Raw genomic sequence first — 14582 nt, 5'->3', positions numbered from 1 at the left:
GTTAACCAAGGTCTTAACCAATTTGGACAAATTTAAGCAGTTCGCAAAGATAACCGGCGGATAAGATATCCAAGTTTTATACAATAGGCTGTTGTTAACTATCAAAAGGAGAACACCAACTTGCAAGACAGATAATCCAAGAAATATTTTGGCAGAATTATACCCCATTTTCAACGTATATTTGTTCACTTAGATTTTCATTTTATAATAATTATCTAGCACTGCCCTGAGAAAAGTCGAGTGTGTGGATGTCGAACGGTTCTTGTTTAAATATCAGCTTGATTACCATCAAACAAATTCAACTAATACAGCCACCTCTGACTTACCTTTGCACTTTCGCATACTCTGTGTAGTTGTACCTTAACAAATAGTTAGTTGTACATAACTATTGATGTATTTATCCATGTTTACTGGTGTGTTTGAGGTATGTTACTCAAAGGTCAAGGTCACATGTAGACTACTGCATAATAAAAATTAGTTTGGATATGAAACACTCTTATTGTATGGCATAAAACTGCTATTCTCACCTCACATTGGCGGAACAATGCAAGACGAGAGGTGCCTTATAACAACCCCTGCATTCAAGGGAACACGAGAAAATGACACCTGACAGCCCTCTGACACGACTGCAAGAAACAATGATATCAAATTTGACAGTCGTAATGAGTCAGTTTCTCTCGTTTATCTTTAGTCTTTACAGAACCGTCTCAAGGCTCACCTTGTGTTGCATTGTTCATACCGTATGCCCAAAAAAATTATAACTATTTGACAGTATAAGGGCGATTACCACACATGGGCAGAACAGAAGCATTCCATCGTTCATATGACATTTGAAAGTGTTACGCAAACAGTGCAGTGATCCAGAAATTATATTTCCAGACACTCTACCCTTCGTGTAACAGTACTTCCCCCGTGACGGTATTGATTCCATATACACCGTAACCTGGTTTGTGTTTTATTTTTATTTCAGGGTGTTCATAACAAATGAAGCTAGCATTTTGGCCACATATTAAAATGATATTTTAAAGCGAAACTGACAAAACATGTATTGTTTTATTGACACACAATCATACATGGCAATGACAACGCATACAAAGCCAACAGCTTGTTTAAAACTAGTACTTGCTCTGCTTTCAGACACAACTATATATATTAATTGACATTTTGTCAACCAATGCACAAGTTAGCCAGCTTGTAAGGAAGTATCATTAAGTTCATTTTTGTTTCATTTCCGTGTTAAACGAGGCGTTCAATGTACATGATTATTGCAGCAAAAAGCTCTGTTCCTTCTTCTCTGTTTCTAGGTGGGTATTGAAGATTCAAATCTCCGACAGCTGCTCTTGCAATTGTCAGGAACTCTTGTGATATACCAAGTTCTGGAGGGCGTTGAGAATACTCCCGTTCCACATCATTTAATTCCCTTTGGTCAACCAGTGATATTTTACAATCTCTTGCGCCATGTACTTCTGGCTGAAAGAACAACACCTCAGGTTTTCCTGCAGGACATGAAATTCGGTTATTTCGACGAACACAATGAGTATTCCAAATATTGCAAACTTCATTGAGGTCTTTACTAATGACAAGAAGAAAACAATATCTAATGCATTCTAAGTGCACACTATCAGATGTGTCCAGTAATCCGAAATCACTCATATCTTTAAAATGGTTCATCCAGACATTTCCACACATTTCTCTAAGACTTCGCCAAAACCTCTCAATTCAGACATTTCTGTTAGATGAAACATAGACGAAACTTTGCATCCCCTGGTACTGATCTGCGTCTGTCCATCGTAATGCCATTTGCACATCACGGACAATAGAATTTTCTATACCGCGTCACCGTAAACCCGAACTGGAATGCCATCAATTTCCCTAATGTAATCTAAATAAAAGCTAGATATGTACATCGGCAGCACCTTGTGAATCAATGAGTCCTAAAATAAGACGAACCATCTCAAATGTAGCTGCAAGTCCATGATTAATCAGGAGTCTTTGACGCATTTGCCGGTAACCAGCATTTTCACCGGAAGCTGATAACTCAAGCAATATTTCTTGAATAATTTCGTCGAGACTGTGCTGACTTTGGCCTCTAGTCAGGCGGTAACGTCTCAAGACTCGGAAAATTGATCGTTCGCTTGTTATTGTTCCATGTCGTATGGCCATAACTCCAAGAATTTCACGTATAGAATAACCTCTCTGACGATACAAAACAATAAGCTGTGATGATGACATACCCCGAAGATCGGCGTCCTGAATATCGTATGCGGGCATGATCTGGAATTACCATAAAGAAAATTAGAGATCTATTATTCAAATAAAAAATCCAATGGTCTAACAGGTGGCTTTCCAAAGGGGGAAATTGGTACTGTACCGTTTTCGACCTTTGAACTCTAAATGTGACATTGACACTGTATTGACCTTTTCGACATTATTTTAAGGGAGACAACTCTGAGTGGATTAAGTGAGGTCGGGGGGGGGGGGGGGTACTCAATCATCTACTGCAGTGCGTCTGCATAGAGTTCTGTGTTGATGCAATTATAATTTCCCAATAATTTGCAGATATAACTTATATGGTATGATTTTTTTTGTAATTTGTTATTATCTTAGTATCTTTGATTTAATTGTAGTTCATGTTTATGCTTTATTTCGATTTTATTGTGTTTAAAGTAGGTAAAAAAGAAACATGCCAAAAGCGGGTGGGGTATGGAAAAATATATTATTTGTTAAGTTTGGGCCAATTAGAAGTTTGATTACCTTTGGTAAAATACTTTTCTTTGAAAAGAACAATTATTTTAAAACAGATAACTATGCTGTCTTTAAATGTTATTGAATGGTTTATTGTTGTAACTTATAGAAACCTTTTTTTCAGGAACATCACAGTGTCAACAGAAGTCAGAAACTGGAATACTGTATCTCCTTTTGCATGAAGCTCAAGAATTCTACACCTGGAATGTTATTAACTCTTGCAATTAATACTATACATCACCACAGTTACATAACTATCTTCTTTGAAAAAAATAAAATAAAGATACTTCAGATGTGTGTCTCCTTCATACCCTTACATTAAAAAATATCCTACACATTCAGAAATATAATAAAATGGATGGTGGTTTAAGTTGCTACACATCCAATGTTGTCATGTTGTCATTTAACATAACATGTGATGTGTTGACATGACTATTAACCAGAGGGGGTAATCACGTGATAGTCAAGATGGCGACGTCCATACCGAGACAGTTATTTTTCGCCGTTTTATACCCTTTATTACTTCTGTTTATTTTTTAAATGACGCTCACTTTCCAGCCATATCAGTAAAAAGGTGATTAGCGTTTATTTCGTATTTAAATTCGCTTTATATCTCGACTTTACTCGTTGCAAATTTTCTTAGTGGAGCCCTAATTGAGCATCCCGCTAAGACATTTTGCACCGAGTAAAGTCGAAATATGGAGCAAATATTACTTTGAAATAAAAGTCAGTATCTTTCTTTCTAATATGGCTGGAAAGAGGGCGGAATAAACAATAATAATACACGTAATAACGGGTATAAAACGTCGAAAAATACCTGCCTCGGCATGGACGTCGCCATCTTGTTTGTCACGTGATTACCCCCTCTGTTAACACTGCTAAGAAAACATTTACTTCGAATTAAATAAAGTGTCCCTGGTCAAATGTCCATTGGCTAAATATCCATATTGGTGAAACTTTCAGCAGTATCACAGTCATCCTGAACAGGTTGTGTGTTGGGCTATCCCCATTAACTACCCCATTAACTACCCGTCATGGCAGATTTGTTCAAAACAAGACAAGTATAACTGTTTGAAGAATTTTTATTGCTTTAACAGTCTTGACGCTAACCCCTAGCCCAACAGCCCGGGGCTAGTGAAATGTATTAAAGTTTGGCTATTAAAATTTCCTGATTCATATAGTCGGGCTAGTGGGTATTTTAATCTGTCCTATTAATGCATAAAGATTCAGGCTAGTTGTTCAAAAATGCTAAAGTGAAGACTGCTTGTATATCCTGGTTAGTCTGAGACATTCCAACAAGCAATAACTGTGACAGTCCAAATACTTGCTCATTAAAGTGTGTATAAAATTTACAGGAGCTTGTGTGTGTGTTTGGTACAAGCTCATCTCAAAAACTGATTCACTATTTAGTTTTTAACCTAATAGAAGTAAAACCTGACTGTAAAATGAATACTATCATTATAAAGATTTTGTTGTTGGGATGAAATATTATAAATTGTACCAAGGCTAATTCCTGTTGATGTAGCAGAGCCAAAAGACCTGGAAGTATAGATGGTTAATGGATGATGTTTATTATGAAAGTACTAGTAGGTACTAGTTGGTTTGTCTGTTTGATACATCTAATAGTATGTTTAATGTTTTTCATTAATAATATGGGGTTAACTTAGTTATCCTGCATAGTGGTTGAATCTTCAGGAAATGTTAACATAAGCACATACATTGTATTTGATACATTTATGTCGGTGACCCTCGACTGCAATTTGGGTTACAGACAGGGTAGCCTAAGGTGTAATTATTTCTAAGAGATGAACCCGAGTTGAGGCTTAAACTTACCAACCCATGAGCGAGTCAGAGATCAGCACTCTACCGGTTTAGCTGGCCGGCGTAAGCTGTCGGTCAAAAGCCATTCATAGCTTTAGTTATAATGTTTGTATACCATACCGACAATAAATAAATATTGATTTGATTTGGGGGACTTACTTTTGCTTAATAATGATCTTAAATAATATTATAGTTGTCAACAATATGATTTTTATGTATTTTAAAAACACAACAAGTTAGGCTTGCAACTGAACTAATAAAAATATATAGATTATTATACAATTTACAAATCAAACATATTTAACTTAAATTAGGCTTGCAACAGAACTAATAAAAATATATAGATTATTATACAATTTACAAATCAAACATATTTAACTTAAATTAGGCTTGCAACAGAACTAATAAAAATATATAGATTATTTATTTATTATTCAATTTACAAATCAAACATATTTAATAATCAAGCAGTCTTAGGTTTACTGAAATTTGCAAATACCAATTGGTTTTTATTTCTGAAAATTTAGAAAAATGAGCTAATATAAAAAAGGTTTAATTTTAATAAGTGGGTGTGTTTAAATTAACTTGAACTAAAAAATTATAATACTCATTATTAATAGTCTGGAGTTGTTTTAATTTCTGACAGGTTTCTGCACACCGTACAGTAAGGTATGATCATGTTATTTTTGTCAGTAGTTAATTACGGCGCCGCTAATTACAATGGTACTGAACTATTATCGAGCAGATGGTCGTTGAACTATATAATAAAAATAAAGATTGCTTTTATTAGTTACCAATCGGCAATTTATCGCTTCTATTTTATTTATGAAGTCCATATAGCGGATAGGTAAGGTGTGTATACTGTAGAGCGAATACTAGCAGAACCCCCCCCCCCCCCCCCCCCCCCCGAACCCTTAATCTCGCCTTATCTCGGCAGTCTCGTTACGCGTGATTTAACAAGGCGGCCCATTTAACAATGTCGAAATCGTGAATTGACCTTATCGCAACATCCGGGCACTTGCGTCAGTTAGAGTTTCTTGCCCCTTGACGACGGTGAAAACAAAAGCGCTGTCGCCATTTTATTTGCATTGAAATATTTAACACTGCTCGCAATTTTCTTAAGTTAAGGCACATCTTCGCGACCATTTTTTATAATAAAAATACCCAGAAATAGAAATTCTTTCATAATAAATTTAATTTAATGAACGAACACAAATAAGGATGAAAACAAACAACCAATAAATTTTAAAATTATGCAACATATACTATAGTAGCTGATTTGAACCTCTATATTTGTTACCTTATTACCTTGTTACGTATTAAATAAATTCTCATGATAAATGTTATTGTTTTTATTGAATTCACACCAATTTCGACACTTTTTGTTTCCGCATGTTAGGTATTTGAATGCCCCTTTCTTCATCACAAACCGATTATCTCGTTATGATCGGATACTGTCCAGACAAAGAAAACATGGTGTCATAAAGCCAGCTGAGGACCTATACTTGGGGCTCTGCATAAACCACATGTGGTCATTAAACACACTTTATGATAACTCTATGTCATCTCTTGTCATACTGAGCAGTCATTTAAGCCAAATTTTTGATGCCGAAATAATTGAATATACAGTTGCTTTATAAAACACGTTGACACCTTAAATAAACATTCAATTAAATTAAATGCAATATTTTTCATTTGATTGTTTGCTTCAGTCTTAAAATCGTGTAAGCTTTTGTATTCTGGTGTTTAATTGCCCCTTTGTTTTGCATAATTCGATTATCTCGTTTTGATCAAATATTGTCCAAACTTAACTGACAAAAAGGTGTCATAAACCACACTGGGTGGTCCAGACAGTGTCATTTAACACGATAGATGCCACCATGTCTCCTCTTTCTGGTAGTATTAAGCAGTCATTTGGATGAATAATTAACGCCGATGTAGTTAACAGTTGCTTAAATTAGATATGTGACATATGGTCAAATAAAAAGTCATGTCCAATTTAGATTATCAGAAATTTACACCGTAAAGATACTAGCCCGATTAATTTATTAAAGTATTTAATAATAATAAAATTTACGTAAAAAAAACAAGTAACGTTTATAGCGTGTATCAGTTAATTAAAAAGACGTCATTCCGTATTAAGATTTAATGTTACGACAATAAACGATCGACATCATAAAAAAGAAATTACGTTTGACAGCAACGGGGGTAAATAATGTTTGAAAAACAATTATTTATACAGATATATGTGTGTTAATTTTAATATTTGTCACTCGTACTCATTACAATGAACACACCTAAGGCTTTCAGTAAGTCATGTACCAGATGTCCCTACGTATTTTACAGCTTCACATTAGCATGATGAATTGACATAGTAGAAATATAATTTTAATGTTCGAAGATGAATGAACCCTGAAAAGAACGACAATACTCATTACATCAACATCTACAAGGATACTCCCATTATTACAGAATAAACGAATTTACCCGGTGTCTCAGTGAGAAAGTTAATCATGAATGTCGTCGTACTCGATCATCGGCCACTTGGTCGCGTCATTTTTCCAACATCCAGCTTGCAATTTGTACGGACATTCATTAAGTCCAATTAGTTTTATTTTCTGATCATATCGGGCTTTCGAAGTGCAAGCTAACCCTTCATAATAGTCAAAAGGCATTTTAAACACCAATTACAGGACATTTAATTACCTATCGACTTCCCAATAGGAATGCAATTGACGAAATATCAGCAGAGGTGCTCAATCAGCGTAGTAAATCGACCGTATCTAGGGCATTGTTTTCACCGTCGCTAAGGGACTGCCCCTTTTGTGACGTCATCGCGATAAGGTCAATAGACTGTTGCATTAATGAATACAGAAAAATCGCACATCCATTTCTCACCCAGTAATTCCATTTTTGTGTCTGAAAATAAATATGTAAAAACAGCTTCATGTATTTTCGTCAACAAAGATGCATTTACATAAAAAATAAAACAATAAAAGGAAACTTACTACTTGCTATAGTATGCACGTACACTCCAGTTCTTGGTCTGTAGGATAAAGACAATGTTCACCAATTGAAGAGCATCTATTTTTATATAACTGACATCTTTCGCGAATTAATATTCATAATTTCATGAAGTTATCTGATTTCGAGAAAAGTTATTTGTTTTGCGAAATCTTCCATTATTTTCATGAACATTTTATCTGTATCTTGAAACAATGACAATTTAATTACAAATCGGTGAACGAGTCAATTTAATGAAAATGAAAAATATTTTCGCTGATTGCTGTGTTATTGAAAGATATTTTTGCTTATTGCCATTTGCCTTATTTTATCAGTTTAGAGCACTAACATGCATAAATTCGTGTTAACAAAATATATTTATTAACGTGAAAATTTATCTGTTTTCGCGAAAAGAATTTCTTTTTCGCGAAATCCTCCATTATTTTCATGTTATTTTAAGTTGTTAAGTGGTGGCACAAATATGCTTCCATACATATTTACTGTCTTATCTATTAAATAAAACTAACCACTAAAAATAGACTTTACAGATTAAGGTAATTTCTCAATATCAAGTCATTGATGAATGATGTGAACTGCATCTGGCTTAAATGTTGATGGTATCAAAGATAATGGATATTTCAAAATAGATTTACCGTCAAGAGAAAATATTTCAGAACATTTCATTTAGAAATGTTATTACTTTTATAAAGTTTCAAATCATGTCAAACAAAATGTATCTTTGCCAACGACAATGAAAGAAAATGTCCGACTAAAGGGCAAATTACCATACTTTTTTAATTATTGGTGAAAAAAACCACACATCATTACTTTATCCATAATGATTGATGATTATCAATAAACCATACACATTTTCAAAAAAAAGCCATCAGTGTTATTTAGTCTGTTCGAACATAAACATAATTAATACATTCTTTGTTGAAACAATGACAATTTAATTACAAATCGGTGAACGAGTCAATTTAATGAAAATGAAAAATATTTTCGCTGATTGCTGTGTTATTGAAAGATATTTTTGCTTATTGCCATTTGCCTTATTTTTGCTTAGACTTAATAAACGGAATTCAATAAAAAATAATACCTTTTCCTTTACTAGTGTAGTTTACGGAAACAGCTTCTGAAAAAAATGTCTGTCCGGGTTGCCACAGCTGTCCGTGTTACGAAACCGCGCCAGCTAGTTACAGCAGCTCTGTGTCGCCGGAATGCCGGACAAAACCCCTCCCGGATAAAAACCCTCCCGTCAGTTTTATAGGGGCCGGACGAAAACCCTCCCATGAATAAACGGGTACGGACAAAAACCCTCCCATGGAAAAAACGGGGGAGGACAAAAACCCTCCCATGAAAAAACGGGACCGGACAAAAACCCTCCCGTGATCTGAGCCACGAATACACTATCAACAATTGTGCGCCGGCCAGTGCATTAAGAACATCAAAGTCGTGTTTCTTTTTTAGTCATCATCGCAAAAATCACAGAGGCGGACACAGGCTTCCCAAGACATTCTTTATTTCGTTTTATAACAAGTATTATGAAGTCTAGACAGTATAATGTTACATACATTGACAAATAAGCATAATCAATTGATAAACAAAAACCAACATTGTAGACACTTGTGTGCCTTTACACAAACAAATTGCTTTTTATATTTGCAGATTCACAGTAAAATATTTTGAACAAATGTTGTCAGCATTGAGTGATTTTTTCGGGTTAATGAATGCAACATTGTGTGAAGCAAATACATTTGTCGGCGTTTAATTGCTTTTAATTAATTCTGTGATTAAACTACTTAAAAACTAAAAGTAGTTGCGGAATCACAGTTTGCTATTTTTAGTAAATTTTACGGATTAATGAATGCCACAATGTGTGAAGCAATTACATTTGTCGGTGTTTAATTGCTTTCACGGGAGGATTTTTGTCCGCAGTTGCAGATTCACAGTTTGCTATTTTGATACATATTATTGATGCCATTAACTAGTTAATTGTTATGATTAGCTGATTAGTGGGCCTCAATAACCGAATCATTGACATATTTGACAATACAGTATGCTTTATATATTGTCTGCAAAAATGTAATTGAAAACGTTACAGTCAAAGCTAAATTAAATAAGTAATTGAGACAAATTAGTTACATGCTAACGAATTGTTAGTTGTTAACATAATTTTACTTTCATTTTCGCAAAGTTTTCAGAAACTTCCCGGAAAGCACTTTTTTGCATGAATGATAGTATGACGCGATTAAACGTTGCACTGTATCGTATTGCATTCAATTTAAATTAAAATTCAGTCGTCTATAAATGGCCTCATTTTATGTTTTAATTGATGTTGTTATTATATTGGATTATCGGATATATATGCAAATTAGAAAGCGGTATGTTTACAGTAAATGGATACACATTTTCTTTCAATTTCACACCCCTGAAAACACAATACACACGATGGGTAATTTTATCGGATTAATGAATGCAACACTAAGTGTTTCTTTTACGGGAGGGTTTTTGTCCGGTCCCGTTTTTTCATGGGAGGGTTTTTGTCCTCCCCCGTTTGTTTCATGGGAGGGTTTTTGTCCGCCCATGTTTATTCACGGGAGGGTTTTCGTCCGCCCCCTTTGAAAATGACGGGAGGGTTTTTATCCGGGAGGGGTTTTGTCCGTATTCCGTGTCGCCGTCTGGTCCAATCAGGTTGACCTTAACCTCACACTGTTCTATCCCAGCATCTTTGTAACTTCCTGTTGTCACAACTATCACATACCGCAGCACTATAATGTGATAAACAGCAAAATAGAAATCATAGTTTACAGGCAAAAACATTAAGAACAAGATGTGTTTGTGAAACACTATCCCCCCCCATATATTTGACCTTTGACCTTCAAGGATGACCTTGACCTTTCACCACTCAAAATGTGCAGTTCCATAAGTTCCTGCATGCCAAATATCAAGTTGCTATCTTCAATATTGCAAAAGTTATGGTCAATGTTAAAGTTGGACGCAAACAAACCAACAAAAAAAACAACAACAAACAGACAGGGCAAAAACAATATGTCCCCCAGCATAGACTGGGGACATAAAAATTCTTAAAGATATTTATTTATATATATATATGCTATAATAGAAACAAGGAGTGCAACTTCATTTGTCGAAAAATACACCATCTTTACTGTAAACCATGTAACTTGAATATTTTTTAACAAATCAATTACACACCGGTTGTTTTCGAAAGCTAATAAAATAATTTATCAGGAAAAATAAACATCAGTACAATTGATCCAGCAGTATTTCGATACCAGCCTTCAGTAGTTGACACTCACGGAAAACAATTTGGTCGGACACAAGTATGTCCAATAAAGCTTCAATTTCCGATCGTTTCAAAGAGCAGTTCTAAACACAAAGATTACATGACTTTTCGTTATTTAAACGGTTATTTCTCATTCAATAAACATTAAGGAATTGATAACAATACATTTTATAGTTATTCACACACCTTCAAAAGTGTTTTCCACTCCGATTTGTAAATAAACAACCAAGAGCTTTTTAAAGGACGTATGGGAATCCTCTGACATCATTCAATAAAGCATAAATTTGCTACGGGTCTTTTTATTGGTTGTTCGGAATTTCCCAAGGATCTCCATATAAAAGGTGAGTGAGAAATTGATGAAAACCAACTAATAGTATTTTGTGTTACAAATCCTTGACGTCATCACAGGGTATCCCAGAGTCAAAATAGAATTTTCTGTTTAGATTTTGTACTCGCTGATCAAAAGACACGATAAAATGGTGTTTACCATACTTTTTCGATAACAATAGTCAATGGGTTTTGTAACCGATTGAAAAATGTTTAATGTGCATACAGGTGCTGTTTATCCACCGTTTAATGACTTGGTTATTGAGTTTAAGCTCCTTTAAGTGATCAATATGGACAATCTCTATGCGGACACATTAATTTGATCAATTTCTGAGGGCTGGTATCGAAATACTGCTGGATCAATGGAACTGATGTTAATTTTTCCTGATAATATATTTTATTAGCTTTCGAAAACATCTGGTGTGCAGTTGATTCGTTAAAAATTGTACGAGTTACATGGTTTACAGTAAAGATGGTGTAGTTTTACGGCAAATGAAGTTGCACTCCTTGTTTCAAGTATAGCATATATATATATATATATATATATATATATATATATATATATATATATATATATATATATATATATATATATATATATATATTGTTTTTATAATACTATGGGCTTCCCTCCTGTGATACAGAGAGGTCCACCATTGCCAGGACAGGAGGACCAAAATTGTCAGGGACAGTTTACCATGTTAGACAGGGATGGCAAACCATAGCAGAATGGGAGAGCCAATTGTGCCAGACAGGAGGGCAAACAATACCATGACGGGAAGGGAGGGTCAACAATGCCAGGCAGGGAGGGCCAACAATGCAAGATAGGGAGGGCCAACAATGCAAGACAGGGAGGGCCAATGATGCCAGGCGGGAGGGCAAACAATGCCAGATAGGGAGGGCAAACCAGAGCAGGATTGGAGGGCCAATGATGCCAGGACGGGAGGCCCAACAATACCAGGACAGGAAGGGGAGGGTCAACAATGCCAGGCAGGGAGGGCCAACAATGCCAGGCAGGTAGGGCCAACAATGTTAGACAGGGAGGGCCAACCACGCAAGACAGGGGGGGGGGCAAACCATGCCAGCCATGGAGGGCCAACTATGCAAGGATGAGAGAGCCAACCATGCCATGTTAGGAAGGCCAACAATGTTATGATTGCAGGACCAACAATGCCAGGAGGGGAGGGCAACAATTACAGGCAGGAAGGGCCAACAATGCCAGGATGGGAAGGTCAACAATGCCTGATAGGGAGGGCCAACAATGCCAGACAGGGAGGGCCAACCATGCCAGACATGGAGGGCAAGCCATGCCATGATAGGAAGGCATACAATGCCAGGACAGGAGGGCCAATAATGTCACGGCTGGAGGGCAAACCATGCCAGGACAGGAGGGCCAACAAAGCCAGGACAGGAGGGCCAACAATGCCAAGCAGGGAGAGCCAACAATACTAGGAGGGGAGGGGATGGTAAACAATGCCAGACAGGGAGGGCCAACAATGCCAGACAGGGAGAGCCAACCATGCCAGACATGGACGGCAAACCATGCCATGATGGGAGGGCAAACAATGCCAGGACATGACGGCCAAAATGTCACGGCAGAAGGGCCAACCATGCCAGGTCAGGAGGGCCAACAATGCCAGGACAGGAGGGCCAACAATACCAGGCAGGGAGGGCCAACCATGCCAGATGTGGAGGGCAAACCATGCCATGATGGGAGGGCAAACAATGCCAGGACAAAAGGGCCAAAACTGTCACTGCCAGAGGGCAAACCATGCCAGGACAGGAGGGATTAAAAAAGCCAGGACAGGAGGGCCAACAATGCCCAGCAGGGAGAGCCAACAATGCTAGGAGAGGAGGAGATGGTCAACAATGCCAGACAGAGAGGACCAACCATGCCAGACATGGAGGGCAAACCATGCCATGATGGGAGGGCAAACAATGCCAGGACGGGAGGGCCAAAATGTCACGGTGCAAGGGTCAATCATGCCAGGACAGGAGGGCCAACAATGCCAGACAGGGAAGTTAAACAATGCCAGAAACAGTGGACCAACAATGCCAGAGATGGATGTGCACCATTGCCAGGACAGGAGGGCCAATATTGTCAGTATTGTCAGTGACAGAGATACATGTCAGACTGGGAGGGCAAACCATGCCATGATGGGAGGGCCAATTATGTCAGAACAGGGGGGGGGGGGGGGACAATGCCAGACAGGGAGGGCCACCATTGCTAGGACAGGAGGGACAAAATTGTCAGGACAGATAATCATGCCAGACAGTGGGAGCAAACCTTGCTCCCAACAGGATTGGAGTGCCAATTATTCCAGGACCTGAGGGCAAACAATGCCAGGCAGGGAAGGCCAACAATGCCAAGATGAGAGGGGATTGTCATAAATGCCAGACAGAGCAGGCCAACCATGCCAAGCAGGGGTAGCCAACAATTCTAGACAGGGAGGGCCAACCATTCGAGACAGGGAGGGCAAACCATAAAGGGATGGGAGGGACAACCATGCAGAGATGGGAGGGACAACCATGCAGGGATGTGAGGGATGTGCCTGGATGTAAGCCACAACTAATGTGTTGTCTGTTGACACCATCACACACGAGTCCCAAAGATGTGAATGGAAATGAGATGCAGCTAGAAAGACTGCTCACATTTCGAGATTGTTGATGTGAGGAGACCACATTCCTGAGATTATCAGGCTGAGTGGTTCCAGGTGAGCGCCCCAACCTTCCTTGCTTGCATCCCTTATGAGATGTAATTAAGGTTGCGGGGGAAAAAGCAGTACTCCTGCCAAGAGAGTCGCCTCGTCTAGGCACCACTAAAGGTGGGGGACTAAGGACGGAAGGATGGGAATCTGTGTAAGCAGATTATCGGGAGACCATTTCCAACCACCCGAGAGATAGTGCTGATGTAGTAAGAGATGTCCCAGCTACACAAAGTTGGCTACAGAGCTCAGGATACTGTTGAGCGAAAGGAATTCTTGAGCTGTGATGTGAAATTGGGACAGAACCCATTTGACCCGCAGGAGGAGGTCTGATACTGATTTCATCAAACCCCAATACTGAGTTCATCAAACCCCAATACTGAGTTCATCACACATAAATAAAGGGCTCATCGAACCCAATACTGAGTTCAAAACACTTAAATACAGGGCTCATCGAACCCCAATACTGAATTCATCACACCCCAATACTGATTTCAACAAACCCCAATTCTGAGTTCATCAAACCCCAATACTGAGTTCATCACAGTTTACTGAGTTTATTAAAATCAAATACTCAGTTTATCAAACCCTATACTGTGTGCATCAAACCCAAATACTGAGTTCATCAAACCACATACTGAGTTCATCAAACCCAAATATTGAGTTCATCAAAC

General features: G+C 37.7%; 1 long non-coding RNA gene across 1 annotated transcript; it reads right to left on the bottom strand.

Annotated features, from left to right (window-relative positions):
- Positions 1-1039: 1039 nt before the first annotated feature.
- LOC127861565 (uncharacterized) lies at positions 1040-7734 on the bottom strand. The gene is made up of 2 exons (XR_008040263.1): positions 7575-7734; positions 1040-2274 (listed from the first exon to the last, which is right to left on the bottom strand). It is a non-coding gene; the product is annotated as an uncharacterized LOC127861565 (long non-coding RNA).
- Between the last annotated feature and the right edge of the window lie 6848 nt (positions 7735-14582).

This window comes from Dreissena polymorpha, chromosome 16, assembly GCF_020536995.1.
Source record: "Dreissena polymorpha isolate Duluth1 chromosome 16, UMN_Dpol_1.0, whole genome shotgun sequence".
Lineage (NCBI taxonomy): Eukaryota > Metazoa > Mollusca > Bivalvia > Myida > Dreissenidae > Dreissena > Dreissena polymorpha.
The sequence above is the reverse complement of the archived record's forward strand: the minus strand, read 5'-3'. Positions and strand labels throughout refer to the sequence as shown.